Below are 12,768 nucleotides of genomic sequence, written 5' to 3' on the forward strand. Positions count from 1 at the left end.
TAAAAAAAATAGTGATCAAAGACTGAAATGCCATATTTTTATTCAAAGAACTATCGCGGTAATCCCAATAAGACAATCATGTCTAGTTTCAATTATTTTTAATATCATCGACGGAGTAGAGTAACACAACATGCAGCATATTCAGCCAAGAACAAGCTACCCAGATTCGAATAGAAATTCCTGACAATGAAGTACCTATAAATCATGGAATATGAACAAGGACGAAGAAACTGAGGAAGACAAAAATTTTTATTTAATTTTGGCACTCGTAATAAGAAAACTAAACTGTGACAAAAAATGCACTACCTGACAAAAGAGGTTGAGCACCAGGAAAGGGGGGAGGTAACGACATGGTATTTCATAGCCTGACAACGTATACGATTTTATTTCAGTTATTACAAAATCGAGTCAGATTTTCGAAGAACTTAGCAGTGTAAACCCACTTATCAGTATGACGTTTCACTCTCTCTGGCCTGAATGCATGCTCTGACCTGGATGCAAATGGAGTCACAAAGCCGTTGTATCCTCTCCTGAGGCCCACTGGCTTGCAGCTGTTGTGACTGGCACTTGACATCCTGGACAGTGGCACTGAAGCGGAGCTGAATTCCGAGCTGGTCCCACACATGACGTATGAGGGACAGATCAGGGAGTTTTGCTGGCCACCACAGATTTCAACATCAGACGTTTCATAGTCCAATGTGCCATATATGAAAGAGCATTGTCCTGTTGGAAAATGACAACACGATATTGCCGCATGAGAGGAAACACATGGTGATGCATCATGCCGATAGGTACCGTTGTGCAGTTGGAGTTCCCTCAATCACTACCAGCCATGACGTGAAGCAATACCCGATGGCTCCGCACACCATGTGCAAGAAGTAACACTACCACGACTCCACAAAACAATGGACGATTGGGAATTCTACCAGGTCGCCGCCATACTCACCAACGACGATCATCTGGGGTAGTTCAAGAGCACGGCTCATCACTGAGGACAACGCGACGCGTTTTATCAACAGTCCGCGCTTCCCGGTCATGTGAAAACCCAAAAAGCAGTGGAATGTGTTGTGATGTTAACGGAGGCCTACGCACTGGACGGTAATTCTCCAGACCAATGGAGTTGGATGACAGATAATGTTGCAAAGAGACCATTACACGTTCTTGGCTGGCAGGTGCAGATGTAAAGGTGCTGCGATGTGCTTTGTGCACACGACGGTGATCCTCTCTTGTGGTGGTCAGACGTGGTCGACCACAAACTTGGCAACGAGTATACCTGCCCGCACATTACCATGCAGTCCAACATCAGGCCACCGTCACATTCGACTACCCCACAAACGCAGATATTGCTCGATTCTACAAGCTGGTCAAATGGATACGCACAATGTGCCCCCTTTAAAACATAGGTTCTGATACCGCACTCTCAGATGAGTAGACGGCATCTCCGTGTCCTTCACAGTGATCACTCAACATCTGACAGTGGTCCGGCCCTTTATATACCCTATTAGACCTATTAACAGCACCAAACACGATCAACACTAATGTATTCTGTCGTCCGTTCTACCTGTCACAGAATAATCGATTTCTAATCATTTACATATCCACCTACAATGTGTACGCTACGAAATTAGACTGACATTCGGGAACCGCGGTGCGCGCACTCGCAGTTGTTAACTTCCATTCCTGATTTTTCGCTTCCAGTTCCACTGCTAGAATGAACGTAAATTGTAAGCAGTATTAGCCCAAATAAAGTGCCCTACATAGTTGTCCAGACACCTGCACATCTGGGAACGTAAAATGACTAATTTTCAAAGAGATCACTAAAGGAAAGAATAAGATTTATGGAACTACAAAGAAAAATTACTTTGCTGTGAAAAGAAACAATAAACAAAATTTAGGCAGTCTGTTGTGTTTCTTGACTTCCGCAAGGCGTTCGATACGTTTAATGAACAAAATAAGAGCATATGGACTATCAGACCAGTTGTGTGATTAGATTGAAGAGTTCCTAGATAACAAAACGCAACATGTCATTCTCAATGGAGAGAGGTCTTTCGAATTAAGAGTGATTTCAGGTGTGCCGCAGGGTAGTGTCGTAGCACCGTTGCTATTCACAATATGCATAAATGACCTTGTGGATAACATCGGAAGTTCACTGAGGCTTTTTGCGGATGTGGTATATCGAGAGGTTGTAACAATGGAAAACTGTACTGAAATCCAGGACGATCTGCAGTGAATTGACGCATGGTGCAGGGAATAGCAATTGAATCTCAATGTAGAGAAGTGTAATGTGCTGCGAATACATAGAAAGAAGGTTTCCTTCATCATTTAGCTACAATATAGCAGGTTAGCAAATGGAAGCAGTTAATTCCATAAATCATCAGGGAATATTCATTAGGAGTGATTTAAAATGGAATGACCATATGAAGTTGATCGTCGGTAAAGCAGATACCAGTCAGAGATCCATTGGAAGAATCCTAAGGAAATGCAATCCGAAAACTAAGGAAGTAGGTTACAGTACGCTTGTTCGCCCACTGCTTGAATACTGCTCAGCAGTGTGGGATCCGTGCCAGATGGGGTTGATAGAATAGATAGAGAGGCTCCAACGGAGAGCAGCGCGCTTCGTTACAGGATCATTTAGTAATCGCGAAAGCATTACGGAGATGATAGATAAACTCCAGTGGAAGACTTTGCAGTAGAGACGCTCAGTAGCTCGGTACGGGCTTTTTTTGAAGTTTCGAGAACATAAGGTCACCGAGGAGTCAAGCAGTATATTGCTCCCTGCTACGTATATCTCACGAAGAGACCATGATGATAAAATCAGAAAGGTTAGAGCCCACAAAGAGGCATACCGACAATCTTTCTTTCCACGAACAATACGAGACTGGAATAGAAGGGAGAACCGATAGAGGTACTCAAAGTACCCTCCTCCACACACCGTCAGATGGCATGCGGAGTATGGATGTAGATGTAGATGTAGATGTAGATGTAATATGCTCGGGTGCTATCCACAAGGTGATCGAGAGGTTGCTGCACAAGCTCATGCCACTCTGCAGGTGTGAACGTTCTGGGGGTCATCCAGTATCTGAGGAAGATTCCTCCGAGGGCTCACTGAGAATTTCGGTTGGTCCTAGGCACGCTCAGTCAGGTGTATGTCAGCAGACACCACAGGACATTCGTTTCGGTTGATTCTTACCTCCTGAATGAACACGTTCACGAGGTGAGGGCAGTGTGCTCGAAATTCTCGCCTTCAAGACGAACTTATGCTTGAGTGTTGGCCCTAGGATCGTTTCTCGATACTGCACAGCCTAAAAATACCTCTGCTAGCTATGAGAGGCCTCCGACTTACATACATGACACTGGCTTAGTATCTCATTGACACACCTCCCTGCTGAATACATCGGACTGCATGACTGAGACGTGCACTCTTACTCTGTCCACATACCTGTCAGATCATCGTAAATCACGCAAATCGGTGAAGAGAAGCCTGCTTCAAAATCCACGGAAGAGGCGGCCCCAAAAACGACATCGGCCCACCATGCTCCACTAAAAAAAATTACTTTATCCTTTGTTTAAGGATGTGTTCAATCTTTTTACCATGGACTGAAAGGCACATTTGCAACGCCACTGAAAAGAACGATGAACACGTGTAATTACGGTGGATGATATGGTAGAGCGTGCACTGACGATTCGATGACACGTAGGGTATGGCATAGTTGGGGCTTCGTCATTGACTGTACCACTGAACGCTCCCCAAAGAAAGAAATAAAGATGAGTCAAATCGGGGGACCTCGCAGACCATTTGACAACAGAATTTCGTCTTGTCCAACGTCCAGGGAAATTCTCATTCAGTATTTGCATTGCAACAAGGGACGAGTGAGCTGCACAACCGTCGTGTTGCAGCCACGTGACTGTCGAATATCCAGTGGTACCTCTTCTAGGAGAACCAGCAGAATGTTCTTCAGGAAGTGTCAGTATGAATGTCCATTTAGAACACCTGAGATGAAGTAAGGTCCTACAATGTAATTTCTTATGATGCCGCACCACACGTTTACGCTCCAAGGCCACTGATTTTGCACCAGACGAAGCCAGTGTGGATTTGCGACTGCCCAGTAGCCAAATTTACATTAGCGTATGATAGTTAGTAAACATAGCTTCATCGGTAGAGACCACACGTTGGAAAAACGTAGGGTTGTCTCTCAGTTGCTGAAGGGCAAACCAACAAAATTCCGTACGACGTTCGAAATCACGGTCGTCGAGTGCCTGATGTAGTGACAGATGATTGGGATGGGTATTCTGTCGATGTAGGATACGAATGGCACTCGTCTGGCTGATTTCACATTCCTTGTAATATGTTTCATGCCAATTTGCGGATTCATAAGTATTCTAGCCAGAACCGTTTCTTCGTGTTCTATGTCAGTTGCAGTCTTCTTTCTTGTCCTCTTTTTGACGTTCAAGCCGTCTGTCCGCACTAGGGTCTTAATAATTCGTGCTATTGTCCGGCGTTCCGAACATTATCGATCTGGATAGACAGCCCTATACCGCTGCACTGTCTTTACGGCATTTCTTTTGAATTCACAGTATAAAAAGGGTCTATTCAACTTCTCCTCACTGCTGCACATGTCTGCACGCAACGAATATTGAAGCAGAAATGAGCGGTCTGCAGTGCAGAGAAGGACCCAGGCACGAGAGCTCTGCTTGCTGTGTTTGCACCGCTAATGCCAATTCCGGCCACTGTGCTCTCACATTTTAAGACATTTCAAAAAAAAATTTATGAGATGTTTCAACGTCACCATTAATCAGTGTAATTGTCTTCTCAAGAGCTATCGAATGCAGTTATAAAAATTATACGGTTTCATTTTTTGAAAGGAATGAAAGTACTTGCCTCAATATCTCCGTTGCCACAAGCACTAAAAACTTTAACCAAACAAAACTATACGTGCCCCTGGACGCCCTAACATTTTCCGAAAACCGTGTTTCGATAAGTGTAACTGTTAACGAAATAGAAGAGGCGTTATGTCTTACGTGACTTACCCTGTACATGCAAAATTCAAATGGCTCTGAGCACTATGGGACTTAACATCTAGGGTCATCAGTCCCCTAGAACTTAGAACTAGTTAAACCTAACTAACCTAAGGACATCACACACATCCATGCCCGAGGCAGGATTCGAACCTGCGACCGTAGTAGTCGCGTGGCTCCGGACTGAGCGCCTAGAACCGCTACACCACCGCGGCCGGCACCCTGTACATGCAGACATGAAGAATAAAGATATAGAATTTTAATAACGTTTAATTTACTTCAAACGCTTTAAGAATTTTCACCAAAAAAAAAATTCGGAGACAATCCTTTTCAGCACGCCCTAGTATGATAATCGTTTGAATCACAACTAATTACTATTGTTCCTTCATAAAGTGAATGTAGGGAAGTGGAATATATTAATTTACGTATTTTTACATGTGACACTGATGTGGTAGGCTTCTGAACATTACTTCTTATTTAGAATGATACCTACTCTGTCATCACTACAAGCTCTCAAAGCGTATAATGGGCACTCAGAAACATACTGTAAGCGAAAATGATTGCCGTATGACACTGTCACTACGTCGGAATGGATGGGAAGCAGCAGGAAAGCGATATAATTAGGACAGCTCAAAATTTTAACAATTACAAGTTGTCAATAACAGGCGATTATAGAGAATTATGTTCGAAAGAGCCTATCATTAATTCCATAACAAAAGCTGGTTGTATCCGGAAAGCCGACCACACACTCCCTCGTTTAATCGTGGTTGTCAGACTGGAGGCCGAAAAGCAGTTTCGTATTATTCGCTTCCAATTAAATGAAGTGAGAGCTTTTTCCTGCTACCGGAGATAGTAAAACAATGGCTTTCGCTGATTTTCTATCGCAATATTATATATGCGAACGTATTGCAGAGGTGTATTGTCTATACGTTACTCGAAGACGACATATTTCGTTTGCGTTTACTAACGATAAATTTTTGGACTCTGAAGAAGTCTTACACGTAAATCAGTAACCGCAATCTGATTTAACAGGCAATCAAATTCTAAGTAATTTATTGTCTGAATGGATGTGTGGTACGAGATTGAAAATTGATAGGGAAAACTGTCCCTGTGTGTCAGCCATAAGCATAAACTGTGACCCACGATAAGCAATTTACGACAGCTGTCTGTGCACGATTAGTAACAGCTTGGGTCCTATTATGTTCGGTGGTGTAGCAAGTTGCTCGGATTCAGTGTATATTATGTTGTCAAGTATTGCTACTGTAATTTCGCGCACCAAAATGAAAAGGAGCTCGTGAATTGTGACGAGCTATGGATCGGCATAGTTTTCGAGCTACAAGTTATCAAGAATATCGTAGCGGTTGATAGCTGGTTAAATATGTCAAAGATCACAGAGAAAACTGAATCTATAGACTACCCAGCATCCGGAGCACCCTGGTACAACATATATGTGCAGATTGATAAAAATTGGGCGTTGTGCATTAGCATGCAGAAATGTGTTTATAAAATAAGGTTTTCCTTTAGTTCTGTAAACACTGAAGACAGGCCCATGTGTTTGATTTGTCATGAATACTTAGCGAATGAAAGCTTGAAGATGTCAAAATTAAAATGACATTAGCGTAAAAAATATGCTCCCTGTTCCAGTAAACCAGTAAAGCCTTTTGATCAGCCACTGGAGCCATGAAAAGTCGAAAAGAAATCTATCGAATTCCACACGCTGGTAGATAACAACCGCTTAGGAGCGTTCTACAAGGCTTCTAGCACAATCACGAAGTATAATAAACAATGTACTACTAGTGAATATGAGGTGTTACCACCGGCGGAATCTAATTATTATGAGTTACAAGTTCGTATAAGATTTTAAACTCTTCAATTGTCAAATTATAAAATAGGTAGACTTATTTTGGGAATCAGCAGTTACCAATGTGAGAAACGTGTTTCAAGAATTAAAGGGTGTTCGAAGTTTGCAGCCAGATTCCATCATATTGTATTTCTTCTTCTGTCGATATTTCAGCTGACAGCCTTACCACCACTATGCAGTTAGATTTCATCCTCTTTGCGGCGTTCATTCTGGACGGTATTATTTCTTCCTCCGATATTTCGCTTATTATTTTACGCCTGATCACACATCACATCTTCTGAGCGTGTATGCAGCCTTCTCTCTTAGGGTGCAGTGTGTATCATTTAACTCGCGATAAGTGCGATACCATCCCTTGATCTGATTCGGGAAAATCCAGAGAGACCTTCTGGAACTTTGAACTAGAACAGTAGTCTTAACAACCTTACGTACATCATATGAAAGTATTGATGACCAGTCCATGTCGTAATTACATTTTGATTCGCTGTACAAGAGTTCAAAATGAAAACATGATGAGTTTAAGGTCCCATTCATGCTGCAGTTATGTTTATACATGTAATACTTCGAAAAAATATAGAACTCTGAAAGCGATTGAATCATTTATAGTAGCGCTGTGCATGTGGGTTCTGTTTATGACGACCAATTACTGCGAACCAAAAATGATAAACGGTAGTCTGTATATGATAATACTTTTCCATAACATTCAATACTTTTCGTGTTTGTAGATCTAGTAATCTAGATTTACATGAAGTTTCTTTCTGTTCTCATTCTTTCCTGACGACTTATCGAGACGCCAGTTGCCTACACTCTCGGTATTAGTATTAACTATCGTTTATTTCGAATTTGTATTCTCAAATCTTAATAAATTACCAGCACGAGGACGTGTTTTCTTCTGCTCTTCTGATTAGTCACTCATCCATTTACTGAACAAGTTACTGCAGTTTCTCACCCTTCTCTTGTTTCTGGTGTGTGAAGAGGAAGGGGATCACTGTGCTATTCTATATACGCTCACACTTTGTTGTTATACTTACTTTAAATATATACGCTAGGATAGTTTTCTAAGTAAAGCCATGACCTGCTCCTCACCAGATTTACCTATTAATCAGCCCCTCATGGTTCTACTGCCAACGGGAAGTCTGAACGTAAGTGAACAGCTGTTTATTATTCACTGAATTAGTGTTTGACCAGTTAACAGACAAGTTAATGTGCGTAGCTGACTGATTGTGATTTACTATCAAATATGGTATATTTCCAAGAAATGACTGATTGCAGATTTTTGGTGAATATACAGACCTATTCAGGAATCATACACCCTTCCACAAAGTTGACACACACAATTTATTGCCACTAGTTGTGGGTAATGTCTTATGTGCTGCTTTATGCCTCCGTCGTAAATACACAATGTATTCAATGTCAGCTGGGGTAAGTCGTAGCCAATCAAGTCCTCTGTCTATCCCAGTTTTAAGTCTTCATGAATCATTATTTTATGTTACATTTCAGTTCATCTTCTTACCTTACTTTAACCGATGTCGGTACCTTTACTTTTGACCAAAGTACATAATTTACTTTGGCAGGCTGGCAACATACACTCCTGGAAATTGAAATAAGAACACCGTGAATTCATTGTCCCAGGAAGGGGAAACTTTATTGACACATTCCTGGGGTCAGATACATCACATGATCACACTGACAGAACCACAGGCACATAGACACAGGCAACAGAGCATGCACAATGTCGGCACTAGTACAGTGTATATCCACCATTCGCAGCAATGCAGGCTGCTATTCTCCCATGGAGACGATCGTAGAGATGCTGGATGTAGTCCTGTGGAACGGCTTGCCATGCCATTTCCACCTGGCGCCTCAGTTGGACCAGCGTTCGTGCTGGACGTGCAGACCGCGTGAGACGACGCTTCATCCAGTCACAAACATGCTCAATGGGGGACAGATCTGGAGATCTTGATGGCCAGGGTAGTTGACTTACACCTTCTAGAGCACGTTGGGTGGCACGGGATACATGCGGACGTGCATTGTCCTGTTGGAACAGCAAGTTCCCTTGCCGGTCTAGGAATGGTAGAACGATGGGTTCGATGACGGTTTGGATGTACCGTGCACTATTCAGTGTCCCCTCGACGATCACCAGTGGTGTACGGCCAGTGTAGGAGATCGCTCCCCACACCATGATGCCGGGTGTTGGCCCTGTGTGCCTCGGTCGTATGCAGTCCTGATTGTGGCGCTCACCTGCACGGCGCCAAACACGCATACGACCATCATTGGCACCAAGGCAGAAGCGACTCTCATCGCTGAAGACGGCACGTCTCCATTCGTCCCTCCATTCACGCCTGTCGCGACACCACTGGAGGCGGGCTGCACGATGTTGGGGCGTGAGCGGAAGACGGCCTAACGGTGTGCGGGACCGTAGCCCAGCTTCATGGAGACGGTTGCGAATGGTCCTCGCCGATACCCCAGGAGCAACAGTGTCCCTAATTTGCTGGGAAGTGGCGGTGCGGTCCCCTACGGCACTGCGTAGGATCCTACGGTCTTGGCGTGCATCCGTGCGTCGCTGCGGTCCAGTCCCAGGTCGACGGGCACGGGCACCTTCCGCCGATCACTGGCGACAACATCGATGTACTGTGGAGACCTCACGCCCCACGTGTTGAGCAATTCGGCGGTACGTCCACCCGGCCTCCCGCATGCCCACTATACGCCCTCGCTCAAAGTCCGTCAACTGCACATACGGTTCACGTCCACGCTGTCGCGGCATGCTACCAGTGTTAAAGACTGCGATGGAGCTCCGTATGCCACGGCAAACTGGCTGACACTGACGGCGGCGGTGCACAAATGCTGCGCAGCTAGCGCCATTCGACGGCCAACACCGCGGTTCCTGGTGTGTCCGCTGTGCCGTGCGTGTGATCATTGCTTGTACAGCCCTCTCGCAGTGTCCGGAGCAAGTATGGTGGGTCTGACACACCGGTGTCAATGTGTTCTTTTTTCCATTTCCAGGAGTATAGAATAATGCAATGTGGTCTCCTCATATAACTAAATGTTGAATAATGCTTGAATGGAAACAGTGTCAGTTTGTTAGAAGATACTGATAGTGACACACCTGTAATTTTAGTCTAAGTAGTCTTCCATGGTCGCTTTATGACATTTTTCATGAGACTCCAGCAAGTGGTCCATATTATACAACGACAAATTAGACTAGGAAAATGATGTATCGTTCATGAAATGAGGTCTTGATTTTTGAAGAGCCTTTTTGCATGCAAATGAAAGCTATACTGAATTATTTTGAAAGTTCTAGTAGTTCTGCATTAATTACTGTATTTTCTGGTAGTTGACTACTAAGTTAGGGAAATAATTTTGCTACCCATTGCACAACTCCTTTGATCGTGACGCCTGGAAGTATTCCATGAGCGTTACGAACATTTCTTCTCTCCTACTCGTGTTGAGTAAGATTTATAATTGAAAGTGTTCATGATGGTCAATAGTTCGTCCTCTGAGCTGGATGTAGCTTACTAAAGCTCAACGATGATCTTTGTAAATAGTTTAATTCTGACTCGCTTTCTGGTCTGACTCAAGAGTCCTCAGTCTGCTGTATATTAAACTTCTACAAGTGATAGAGTGATGTGGTGCCGGATGTAAGGGACTTCATATGAATATTGAGATAAAAAGGTAGCAATGTTGCATTCCTGTTTCCCCGCCTTTGAGATTTCGAGAGGCTGCCTTATTCCCTTGTTAAGGACGATGTGCCTTATATTTTCAGGCAGAATACGAAGGATATGAATTCATTTCACAGAATAGCCAACTAACTGGATGTTACGGCAAAGGGCACTCCTCTTTTATGTATCTAACGCCTTGACAAAATATGTAAAAGTGATATTTAATTAAAATGTTTGTTCGTTTGAGGTTCCTTGTCTTCGTCTAGAACTGAAGATCATTATCATCGACTAAGTCTAAAGCAATACTTTGTTTTAGGTAAGTTTTTTTTTGTCAATTATAACAGTCTTTACGTAGAATTTTGGCACGAGTTTTGGCTAGTGTTTTATCAGTGGCCGTATTGCAGGGATGTTCCATGACAGTTGTCACATTGAGGTCTAACCTATGTGAATGTATTATCGCAATGACAGGCATCCCCCAGCGAATAGTTCAAATTAAGAAGTCTAAGCCAGAGTTAGCCTTGATCACACATCACTTCTTCCGAACGACTCAGCTGCCTTTTCTGTTAGCGGGCAATGTGTACTGTTTCAATCGCAATAAGAGTGATGCCATCGCTTGATCTGACTGGTGAAAATCCAAAGAAACATTAGTTACAAGTCAGTTGGCGATATTCTGGACTTTTGGATTGGAACAATAGTCTTAACAACTTACGTACACAACATGAAAGCACAGATCACCAATCGATGTCGTCATTATATTTTGATTGACTGTACAGGGTTTCACAGTGGTTAAAACAAGTTTCGTGTAGGGAAGAACGGGGCTTAACTTCTAGTTGAGCCATTTTTCTAAAGTTTCCTTAAATTAAGAGAAGCTTAGAGTGATTTCTTGAACAACACCTCAGCCAGCGTCCTTACCCACTATTTTATAGCTGTGTTAATACTTTAGTGCCAACGGCCTTGCCGCAGTGGTAACACCGGTTCCCGTCAGATCACCGAAGTTAAGCGCTGCCGGGCTCGTCTAGCACTTGGATGGGTGACCATCCAGTCTGCCGAGCGCTGTTGGCAAGCGGGGTGCACTCAGCCCTTGTGAGACAAACTGAGGAGCTACTAGATTGAGAAGTAGCGGCTCCGGTCTCGGAAACTGACATACGACCGGGAGAGCGGTGAGCTGACTACATGCCCCTCCACATCCACATCCAGTGACGCCTATGGGCTGAGGATGACACGGCGGCCGGTCGGTACCGTTGGGCCTTCATGGCCTGTTCGGGAGGAGTTAATACTTTAACCCGAAAGAGTGCGCTGTCTATAGACAGTGAAATTTTCCTTCTTTCTTGTTCTCATCTGTTGGTTGAATTTGTACTTTGGATACACAATAAAAAGCAGTTTACTGGAGGGCATTACTGAGCACTGAACTAGCTGTGACTAATCCTAGTATAGGAAAAACAGTTGAAACCTTCGCTGGCGATCATGATTTCAAGTTCGTGTATTTTTCATGAAACGCTCTAGGTGAGCTGATTCGTTCTCAGTTTCTGTTAAAATAGTAACACAATTTATCTCCTATAATAATATTGCACTCAACAAGACTTTTATTTCTGAAAATAGGGGATATCCAACGGGATATAAGTGCATATTTAGCCTAACGAAGTCTACTATGAGGAGTCATTTGAAATATGTATACTGAAACCAGTGTAATTGGATAATATCAGTTACTTTTCTGGGAACGTGCGCTCATCATTCACCATAAATAAGTCCCATTGGACCTCTTTGGATTAAAGTATTTACATAAGAATAATTCGTCATATTTTTATAATCTAGATGGAGGGCAAAAATCGTAGAGGGAGACCAAGAGATGAATACACTAAACAGATTCAGAAGGATGTAGGTTGCAGTAAGTACTGGGAGATGAAGAAGCTTGCACAGGATAGAGTAGCATGGAGAGCTGCATCAAACCAGTCTCTGGACTGAAGACCACAACAGCAACAACAGATGACCATTCGAATTAGAGCAACCCCTTCTTACCCGGCTACAGCCTTTCTTGTTATATTCTGTGTAGATCACATCGTTTGTTTCCAAAACGTAGCTACCAAATGTTGTATAGCGTACCGTCTTCGGAACTGTTTGAAATTTTCTGTGTACATCACACTGTTTATGTACAAAACTTAGTGCTCACGTGCTGTATTAAGTACCGTCTTCGGAACTGTTGGAAATTTATAAAGTTGCATGAATTTCATAAGTCAA

General features: G+C 43.2%; 1 protein-coding gene and 1 pseudogene across 1 annotated transcript in view; one reads left to right on the plus strand and one right to left on the minus strand.

Annotated features, from left to right (window-relative positions):
- Positions 1 to 12,768, minus strand: part of LOC124721953 (thrombospondin type-1 domain-containing protein 7A-like) — a 1,225,854-nt gene that overhangs the window by 684,236 nt on the left and 528,850 nt on the right. The gene's annotated exons all lie outside the window — the stretch shown is intronic.
- LOC124723525 lies at positions 11,478 to 11,595 on the plus strand (annotated as a pseudogene).

The sequence above is a fragment of the Schistocerca piceifrons genome, chromosome X (assembly GCF_021461385.2).
Source record: "Schistocerca piceifrons isolate TAMUIC-IGC-003096 chromosome X, iqSchPice1.1, whole genome shotgun sequence".
Lineage (NCBI taxonomy): Eukaryota > Metazoa > Arthropoda > Insecta > Orthoptera > Acrididae > Schistocerca > Schistocerca piceifrons.